The sequence below is a fragment of the Euprymna scolopes genome, chromosome 23 (genome assembly GCF_053919585.1).
Source record: "Euprymna scolopes isolate OS-2025 chromosome 23, ASM5391958v1, whole genome shotgun sequence".
NCBI classification, from domain to species: Eukaryota; Metazoa; Mollusca; class Cephalopoda; order Sepiida; family Sepiolidae; genus Euprymna; species Euprymna scolopes.
This window is the reverse complement of record NC_136504.1, coordinates 42763327-42773407: the sequence shown is the minus strand read 5'-3', so window position 1 is coordinate 42773407 and position 10081 is coordinate 42763327. Positions and strand designations below refer to the sequence as shown.

Genomic DNA, 10081 nt, shown 5'->3' with positions numbered 1-10081 from the left:
ACTATCGTTTCCCGGGGAGTGTTACTTGGTTGAGAAACATACTGGGAACGCAACCAGCTCCCCGGGTGAGTAAACGATATCCAAGGATAGGCACATGGAAACATTAACACAACGGGTTGATACGTCGTCGGCTATAACCGGCTGGCATGGGTCGCTTCTTCATTGGGTCGTTACAGGCGTCTTTCCACCGTCGGCATTAATGGCATGCTGAAATTTAACGCTTATATAAAAATAGCGAACAAATGCATTTTTATAAAATTATATATAATTTATTTAAGATTTAACAATGGGGAGCATATTTTTATAAGGACAGATTAACACTTGCATTCTGAAGTTGGTTCGTTTTTTTGTCGCCGCTTAAAGAACCAAATCCGTTGCCATTCTGTTCAGCATCATTAACGCTGCCTAATTGCAGTTAAGATTTTCTAAGAAAACTTTATTCCGCCAGTCAACCACAATCACTCCCATTCCGTGGTGTTTTTGAAGACTGTGTTAATAAACGTTGTTATTGTTTATAACAAGCGCTTTCAGATATTTTCTTTTGTTTGCTTGGCAACTTTTCTTTCCTCCAGCAACAACTTCAACGTTTGTCGACTGGACCGTACTCATCTCTTCTTTTTACGGATCTTAAAGCAACGTGGGCGTGGAAGGAAACCGAGAAAGACCAGTCGAAACATGTGGTGATCATGAAACCATCGACCAACTCGATTTCGTGAAGATATTGTACCACGCCTAGGCAGTGTTCTATATAACACTGAGTGTTTATTCATTAAGACACCTGTTTACGGGCTAATCTCTAAATGAACATTACTTTTAAATTCATGTATTTATTTAAAATTTTATCAAATATGCTTGCTGTTTTTTTTTTTTAATATACTTACACTTTTATGTTAGAAATCCATTCTTAAAACGGGGAGGAGAATGTTTTTTATAACTATTCTGTATTTTCACCTAACAATCTAATAAAAAAGAGATATTTTTAAACTTGAATTTAATTTGAAAATACCATTAAAAACATCACAATAACCTAAGTGCATGAGCACAAAAAATGTTTAATTAAAATTCTGATAGTAGATTTTTTCAGTTATCTGATTAAAAATGGCCACAAAATCTGCAATTTGAAGTTGCAGTAAAAATATAATGAAATTTTAAGATCGAACTTCACCATTAAATAAAACACTCTTGAGTTTGAAGACTATGAACCTTCTTATACGAGCGATAATATTATTGGTAAGTGTAAAGTTGACTGGGCAAAAACTAAAGGGAAAACAATTGCCAAACAAATATATGGTGAAATTGTTGAAAATCTGATATGCATTGGAGTTGATGGGTGAGTGGATGAGGACACATTGCTTTATAGGGAAATTGTGGAGGAAAATTGACAGAAAACTGAAAAAAGAGACTAGAACACTATTTAACTTTTACAAAAGAAACACCATATGAAAGTAATATTCTTAGACATTGAGTTCTTCTTAATAGTGGTGCAACACGTGCTGTTTATGCAGAGCAAATGGTGGATGTTTTGTGTGGATTCAACCAAGGACAATGTGAAGGCTATCCTTCTTGACAACACTTATGCGAACACAAGTTGCTCTTTACACCATAATAAACTAACTTTTCAGAGCTCTTTTTAAAAACATTGATGGTTGCACAGTAGGCCCTATACAGTACCTCCTCATCCCTGGGGAAATTGTGCTCAAATGATTACCATCCATAGCCCTTGAGCCCCCGGAGAAGCATAGGCCATCTACAACTTTTTGTAGATGTTTTTTCCCAAAAGGTACATACAGCGCCTAGCCTTCCCAAATGGTCACCCATCTGGTACTGGCCAGGCTCAACGTTGCTTAACTTCGGTGATCTGGCGAGAACCGGTGTGTCAACGTGATTATGCTGTATCAAATGATTGCCATGGTTAACCCTAAATATCATTTTCCCCTATTAGGAGTCCTTCAGTTCGAAATGAATGTTTCTGTCGAGACTCCAATTACACAATGATTTTTGTTTTTTTTTCATTTTAAACTTAAATTCAAGCCATTATCACCGCCCAATCAGTAAGGCCACGCATATAAAATCAACAGTAGCTACACAAGGGCGCGTTTGAAATGAACGTTTCTGTTTAGATCAGTATTAAAGAATAATACTTGACTTTTGCAATTTATAATTTTAAACAAACCATTATATATAAAAATAATTTTATAAAATCAACGCTAGGTTCTCTACAGTGCAATTTAAACTACAATATATTGTGAACTTAGTCACTCCAGGTTCATCGAGCAGGCAATCAATCGATTTGATTGAAAAATGGTCGATTTCACAGATTTCGATGACAATAAAAGTAGTTGAGTGTGAAACATTTGTTGATCATCATTTAATCCCAGGCAAAGTCGGGTCACCCTGCCAGTATATATATATATGTATATACACCCCCATATATATATATGAGTGTGTGTATATATATATATATATATATATATATATATATATATATATATATATATGTATGTGTGTGTGTGTGTGTGTGTGTGTTAAAGATTTAAAGATTCTACGGTATTAATATATAGATTATCTCTCTCTCTTTCTCTATCTCTCTCTCTCTCTCTCTATCTCTCTCTCTACCTACTCTTTCTTTGTTGTTTACCGCAACGAAGAAGGTTTTAGCACTTGACATATTGATTCTGTTTGCATTGATCCAACAAAACCAGATAGTCGAGTATCAGATTTTATATAATCACTCACAATGTATAATATAAAGTACATATATTTATATAAAATGCATGGTTGCTCATCATTAAAGAGATCAAATTTTAGCTGACTGTCTCAATCCAGATAATCAATTATCTGGAGAGAATTAATGACGCCTAAAACCCGAAACATGACCCGTCAACCCAACCGGGTATAACTTCTTCATTTATTAAGGGAATAAATTTCTTTTTAACCATCTCCCGGGTAGCAGGACGGCCGTGACAAAACGTAACTGCTTTTCCAGAAACGTTTTGACGATGAGGAGAAAGGTTACACTTCCAGGCAAACTACAAGAGGAAGCTAAAGATTGGAATTTAATGAAAAACATTGTAAATCTTGCATATCAAATCGTAATTGTACATGCGTTTTAATAAGTGGCTCTGTCTTTCTGTCGATTCGAAATGCAGTTTGTCTGTCGCGGGTTTAAAGAGCGCAATTCGGATAATTAATGAGATACCAACGTTGCAAAACTTTTTTTTATTCTCTATTGTTTATTTAGTCAATAATAAACTACGTCCATTATCTTAGTAGTATCGCATTAAGGAAAAAAAAAAAAAAGAAACAACAACAACACAAACAACAACAACAGCAACAACAACAATAAAATAACAAGAAAACACACATGCGCAAAAGAAATAGAACTATCAACCACCCCTCGAAAATTGAGCAAAAACAATCGTCTGTGTAAATCTTCCTATTAGGATGTGATGATTTACTTTGTATGATTAAGTCTTATAAGAAAAATAGATGCCGTGAATGTTGAGCTTAGAATGCAGGTGAGTCTAGGAGAAACCAGGTGCTGGGAACCTTAGAAAATATCACCACGATGTCCTTTCTAATATCGCAGCGTAATGAGTAAAATGTCAAGTAGACCCCCCCCCCCAAAAAAAACACGGAAATTTGATAAATTACACACACATATACACACACATCCATTTATATATATATATATATATATATATACATTATATATACATTATATATATAATATATACATATTTATACATTATATATATAATATATATTATATATATATACATATATACATTATATATATAATGTATATACATGTATATACATATATTATATATAATGTATATATTATATACACATGCTATATAATATATATATATATTTATATATATGCACACACACAAACACACACACACATATATGTATACATATATATATATATATATATATATATATATATATATATATATATACTGCAAAATGTATACTGTGACTGTCGAGATATGCTGAAAGGAAAAGGAATAATGTGATCTATAGCAAGATTTACGAGGGCTAATATACGAATTATTTCTTTAAAAAATTACAATTTTAGGTGATGGACCATGGTGTAATTGATACAGACAGGCTATTACGGTGTATAAATATCCACCATACTCCTCTTAATCGCCAGCATCTTGGGAGATTAAGTCGAAAAAACGGTAAAAACGCAACGTGTCTCTCTCTTTATATATATATATATACATATATACATATATATATATATATATATAAATATATATATATATATATATATATATATACAGAGAGAAAGAGAGAGAGAGAGAGAAAGAGGGAGACAGAGAGAAAGAGAGACAAAGAGGGAAAGATAGAGAGAGAGAGTGAGAGAGAAAAGACCAAAAGATCGGTCGAAAATTATGTGCGTTTGAAAAAAAGTTTTCTGTTTTTTTTTTCAACCCACCTTTTGCACTTCTACACTTCAACAAATAGGAAATAAATACAGAAAAGATACAAACATTTTTATTTATATTTATTATTAAGTTTTTCAAGAAACCTTCGCAACCACCAAGAGCTATGACTTAAGACACATTATCTAAATGTACTTCTTTCAAACTCATTGGCCTCACGTTCACAGAGAACATGAGCTGGAACATATACATTGTGAGCACAGCCAAGGCTGCTGCAAAGAATATGAGCGCCCTCTACCGTGTTAGAAAGCTACTTACGCCTGAAAGTATCCTGTATTTCTATAAGGCCACCATTTGCCATGCATGGAGTACTGTTGTCACATTTGCGCTGGTTCATCTGCAACTAGTCTCTCGTTCCTGGACAGAGTTCAGAAGAGAGTCGCCAACCTGATAGGTCCTAAACCGTCATCTTAGCTTAAACCTCTGTCTCATCGACGTAATGTTGCATCCCTCTGCCTGTTTTACAAGCATTTTAATGGTGAATGCTCCGACGGGCTACACGAACTTTTACACCCTCGACGTACACCCGACAAGCAGCAAAATCACACCCCTACACAGTAGAGATCCCTAGATGTAAATTTTTTTTTCTAATCTTCCGAGTTGCTGTTTGCCCAACATTTAGAAGTTAAAGTGTAATGTGAACAGATACCTCGCTGCTCAACTCCGTATATAGTATCCCTGCAACTAATGTCCCTGATAGTAGCCCCCTACATCAAAGTGGCACTGTGAAAATGGAATAATAATAATAATAATAATAATAATAATAATAATAATATATATATATATGAACAAATGATTAATAAACATATTAAAAGACATCTTGAAAAAGAGTTAAAAACATATATTTCATTTTAAAAAAGGAAGCATAAGATAAGTGGATAGTCCTTAATCCGCAGAGTTTCGAAGAAATACTCTCCTTCTCATCAGAGGACAGGAATTAGCAAAATGCAGGATCGGATTTTGCATATAAAAGTATTTAATGAAACTACAAGTAAGTCACAGATCTTACTTGGTTAAAAAAAAAGGTGAGGTAAGGGGAATAGGAGGTAAAAGAAAAATGATAAAAAGATTTCACATGAATGGATAGTCCAGTGAAGGGTAAAAAATCCAAGAATGGTAAAATCCAAAACGGTCGAATTTAAAATTTCCAATCCAATGGGTAAATTCCAAATGGTCCAAAATGATCCAAAAGGCAGAGTTCCTTGGAGAAAATCGCAAATGGAATGAATTCCAAATCATTAAAAGAAAAAGCACTGGAGAGAATATTTAAAACATTTTATATATATATATATATATATATATATATATATATATATATATATATATATATAGTATTACCGTTTTATGTTTAGTTGCACATGTTTTCGCTACCTAATTGTACCTATTTACTATGTCTCCCCACGTGACAGAGTTAGACACCAGGGTCGTTTTTTAACGTGGAGAAAAGGTACAAAAATAAAAATTGTCTCAGTCGTGAAGGATTTCTCCTCCACCGAAAGAGAACAAGAAATAGAAGTGCAGCATCTGAAGAACAGATGGTATTTATTTGCTCCCCCACCGAGCAAATTAGGCACAAGGCCAATTTTTAATGTGAGGAGTGAAGGGAGGGGGAAGGGAAAAAGGGGACCAGCTCCCGAGAGGTGGGAAATGGGAGCTGGTTAAAGGTCAGGTATGTAGGGTTGCCCCCACATCTGGTCTTTGCTTGCAGTATCTGTCGGAGCAGATGGTATTTATTTGCTCCCCCACCGAGCAAATTAGGCACAAGGCCGATTTTTAATGTGAGGAGTGAAGGGAGGGGGAAGGGGAAAAGGGGACCAGCTCCCGAGAGGTGGGAAATGGGAGCTGGTTAAAGGTCAGGTATGTAGGGTTGCCCCCACATCTGGTCTTTGCTTGCAGTATCTGTCGGATCAGATACTACACTTTGATCTTGACCAAAAGGCCACTACCTAATTGTATCAACCTAATTGCTATCGCTACCTAATTGTATCAACGATCCAGTAACTTCGTCAGATCTGTCCAAGTCTGACGACGTTACTAGATCGTTGATACGATTCGGTAGCGGAAACGTGTGTAACTAAACAGATAAAACGGTAATAAAATAAAAGATATATATATTTGCTCTACAATAATATTGAGTACCTTCTTCAAGCTTTTACTATTTAGCAGTTCTGCTATATATATATATATATATATATATATATATATATATATATATATATATATATATATATATATATATATATAGGGTGTTTCAAAAGTCTTGGGAACATAACGATTTTTGATGTAATGTAATGTTCCCAAGACTTTTGAAACACCCTGTATATATTTGATTATTGAGACAGTTAATCGGAATTGGAATTGATAATTGGAAAAGCTGGAACTGTTTCTGTATCGGAATCAGTATTGGAAGATTTTTGCCTGTTTTTCGATACCAAAAACTATTTTCAAAATTTTATTATTTATTTATTTTTTTATTCAATTTTCACCCCAAACAAGGCACTGTGCCACTTTGAAGTAAGGGGCTACTGTCGTGGACATAAATTGCAAGGGTATTATGAAGAAAGATGAGCAGGAAGAAGTTAGTTCACATTATCCTTGAACTTCTGCATGTCAGTACAGTTGGGAAAACAGAATCCCAGAAGCGAGTTCCAAAGTCTAGCAGTTCTGGGGAAGAAACTATTGGAGTAGAAGGCTTTCTTATAATTCTTAATTGCCTTTTTTATTTGCTTTTGTTTAAAGCAAAATCATCTACTGCTAATAGTAATGATAAAATAATAATATTTATTCATTTTAAATTACCAGTAAAATGAAAATCTATAGATCACCTCCGACAATTGTATTTTTACGTTTAAAAAATATAAGCACATTTAACATATGCTTTTTTATGGTACCATAGAAATATATAAATACATGAATACACATCAATACCTTGCAATAGCCTGACGAATCCTCATATGGGTGAAAGATGGAAAATTCTGTGCAGCTTAATTGCCATATATACAGAGTGCCCAAAATGTCACTGCAGGGTTTTGAACTTAAATAGATTCTTTATTTTGATGATGTCTTTCTGAAATCTTTACTCAATATATAAATAAGGCATTGAAATATTTTTTTTTCAAAAATGCAAAAGTCAAACAATTTGTATTTATGAAAAATAATGTCTATTGCCCATTTTCAGCTTCGCATATTTGTGCTCTTTCCAAAACATTATTCATGACAAATTGCAGAATCCCTGGATTGCGATTTAACTCCCTTATTTCAATGCTGATGTTTGCCTTCAATTCCTTCAGGGCATGGAATATATTCCGGCCTTGATTGTGGAAGAATATAAGTAGTTGAAACTCAACGTAATTTAAATAAAAGAATATATGAACACAAAAGAGATGTAAAAAACAACAATACACTCAACGTCATATTTTGTCACATCATGGAGAACCACCACCATTTTGATTTTAACAAAGCAACTTTTCTTAAACACATACATAACAGATCCACAAGACGTTTAATTGAGTCAGCTATAATCTCCCATTCCAGCAATATAATTAAACAAAGAAAATTTTTTTTTCCACATTGCTCCCTATCTGTCGAAAATAATTATTAAAGAGAACAATTTAGACACAGGTTATATATATATATATATATATATATATATATATATATATATATATATATATATATATATATATATATATATATAAAACATTGGTAATTTCACTTCATTTTATTATTTTTATTTTACTTATTTACGGTATTTTATTTTATCAGTGTCTATTTTTAGACCCAATTTTATCACCTCCTATTCTTATTTTTAGACGCCATCTACAGTTACTACGCTATTTTATCCCAATTACATTATCTCTAATTCTTAAAAACTCCCTTCGTAATCTTGTTTCATTTTATTTAATCTATCACGGTTATATTTCCAGGCGCAATCTTTTAAATCTCTACGATATTTTAACTTTTAGACGTAATCCACTACGCTAGTTTACTCTAATTTATTTTCTCTCATAAAATGTATATATGTATATAGACATCTAATTTACATAAGGACAACACACTACTCTCCCCCATCATTATATATAGCCCCAAATCTTCCGACTCTCTCGTCAATGACTATTCCTCTTGAAAAAGCCCGCATAAATCGGGCGAACCGTTGAGTATTCAGGTTCTTTCACCTCCATTTTATTTGATATCGTCAGATTTAAACCAGCTTAACGATCATATATATATATATATATATATATATATACTAGCAGTTCAACCCGGCTTTGCTCGGGCCCTATGGTTCATAACTTTATGTATGTATGCATATACATACATATGCACATAAAGTTATGAACTATATATATTAAAAAGTTTGTAACATACATCTAAAATTTCAAATGTTTAGACCCACGGCCTTGTTTTGGCGGAGGAGTATGGAAGAGTCTGCAAAGGTCAGCACTGTAAACCTTGACCTCTTGGCAGCCAAATTTTCGCCTAAAAACTAATTTAAAATCATGCTACAATGTCTGAATACCCGTTATGCAAAATTTAAAATATTTAGACCCACATTTGTCAGAATAGTGTTTAGAGGCCGCAAAGGTAAAATCTTTTGAACTTTGACCCCTTAGCAGCCAAATTATCAGCCAAAACCCGATTAAAAAGTTTGCCCTATGTCTGAATACACTTTATGTAAAATTTCAAATGTTTAGACCAAAAATTGGCTGAGTAATTTGATAGAGGCAACAGAGATCACTTTTTAAAAAATAACTTTTACCCCAGTTTTTACCCATTAACATTTATAGTTTTGGGCTCAAATGAAATTATGCAAGTTATGATTTATAAACATTGTCGGTGCCATGTTGTTTCCGATATATTTTGAATATTTTGTTCTCATACATTTTTATCAAATTGATTATATCCAACATAAATTCATAATTATTTTTCTACATCCCTCATGAGTTAGGGGGAGTGGATTGATTTTATTTTATAGATATCTGGCCAGTAGCCCTAATGCTCTAGCAGTATCAGAATTTTTGTAGGAATTTTTGACACCCCTAACACGAAACTGCGAATACAATATAAAAATCTCGTAATTTCTCTGTTAAAAGTGGGTTATTTATTTTCTTTATGGATTATACTTCCAAAATAAACTATTACAGTTGTTTTAAAAGTATTAAAAATATTTTTTTTTTTAAACAGTAATGAATTTTCCGAACTCAATATTTTTCAATTTTTAAACTCAATATTTTTCAATTTTTAAATTTTAAAAATCTATCAAAATTTTTCTATTGATTCTATTTTTACGATATTTTCAGGGTCAATGTGAAATTTTATGTTCTTTCTAATAAACCGAATATAATATTTTAGACAAACGTTTTTTTTTAAATTCACGCCCCCCAAGTGTCACCCATTTTCAACTTTCTCTTAAAAAGTAAATAATTAATTTATGTCGTGGAGTTTTATATATCACAAATTGAAGAGAAAAGGTCAATAAATAATATATTCAAATTTAAAACAAAAAAAAAATCGCTTTTTTAGAAATTTACCTGTAAAGTCCGAAGTTTAAAACCTTATTTTATAAGAACACATTGTTTCTTTTTGTCTTTTTTTTTTTTAATGAAACCTTGGTCCTTGCT

The 10081-nt window shown here is 32.7% G+C and overlaps 1 pseudogene; it reads right to left on the bottom strand.

The window, feature by feature from the left end:
* Window positions 1-1781: 1781 nt before the first annotated feature.
* Window positions 1782-1898, bottom strand: LOC145246201 (5S ribosomal RNA; annotated as a pseudogene).
* Window positions 1899-10081: the final 8183 nt, after the last annotated feature.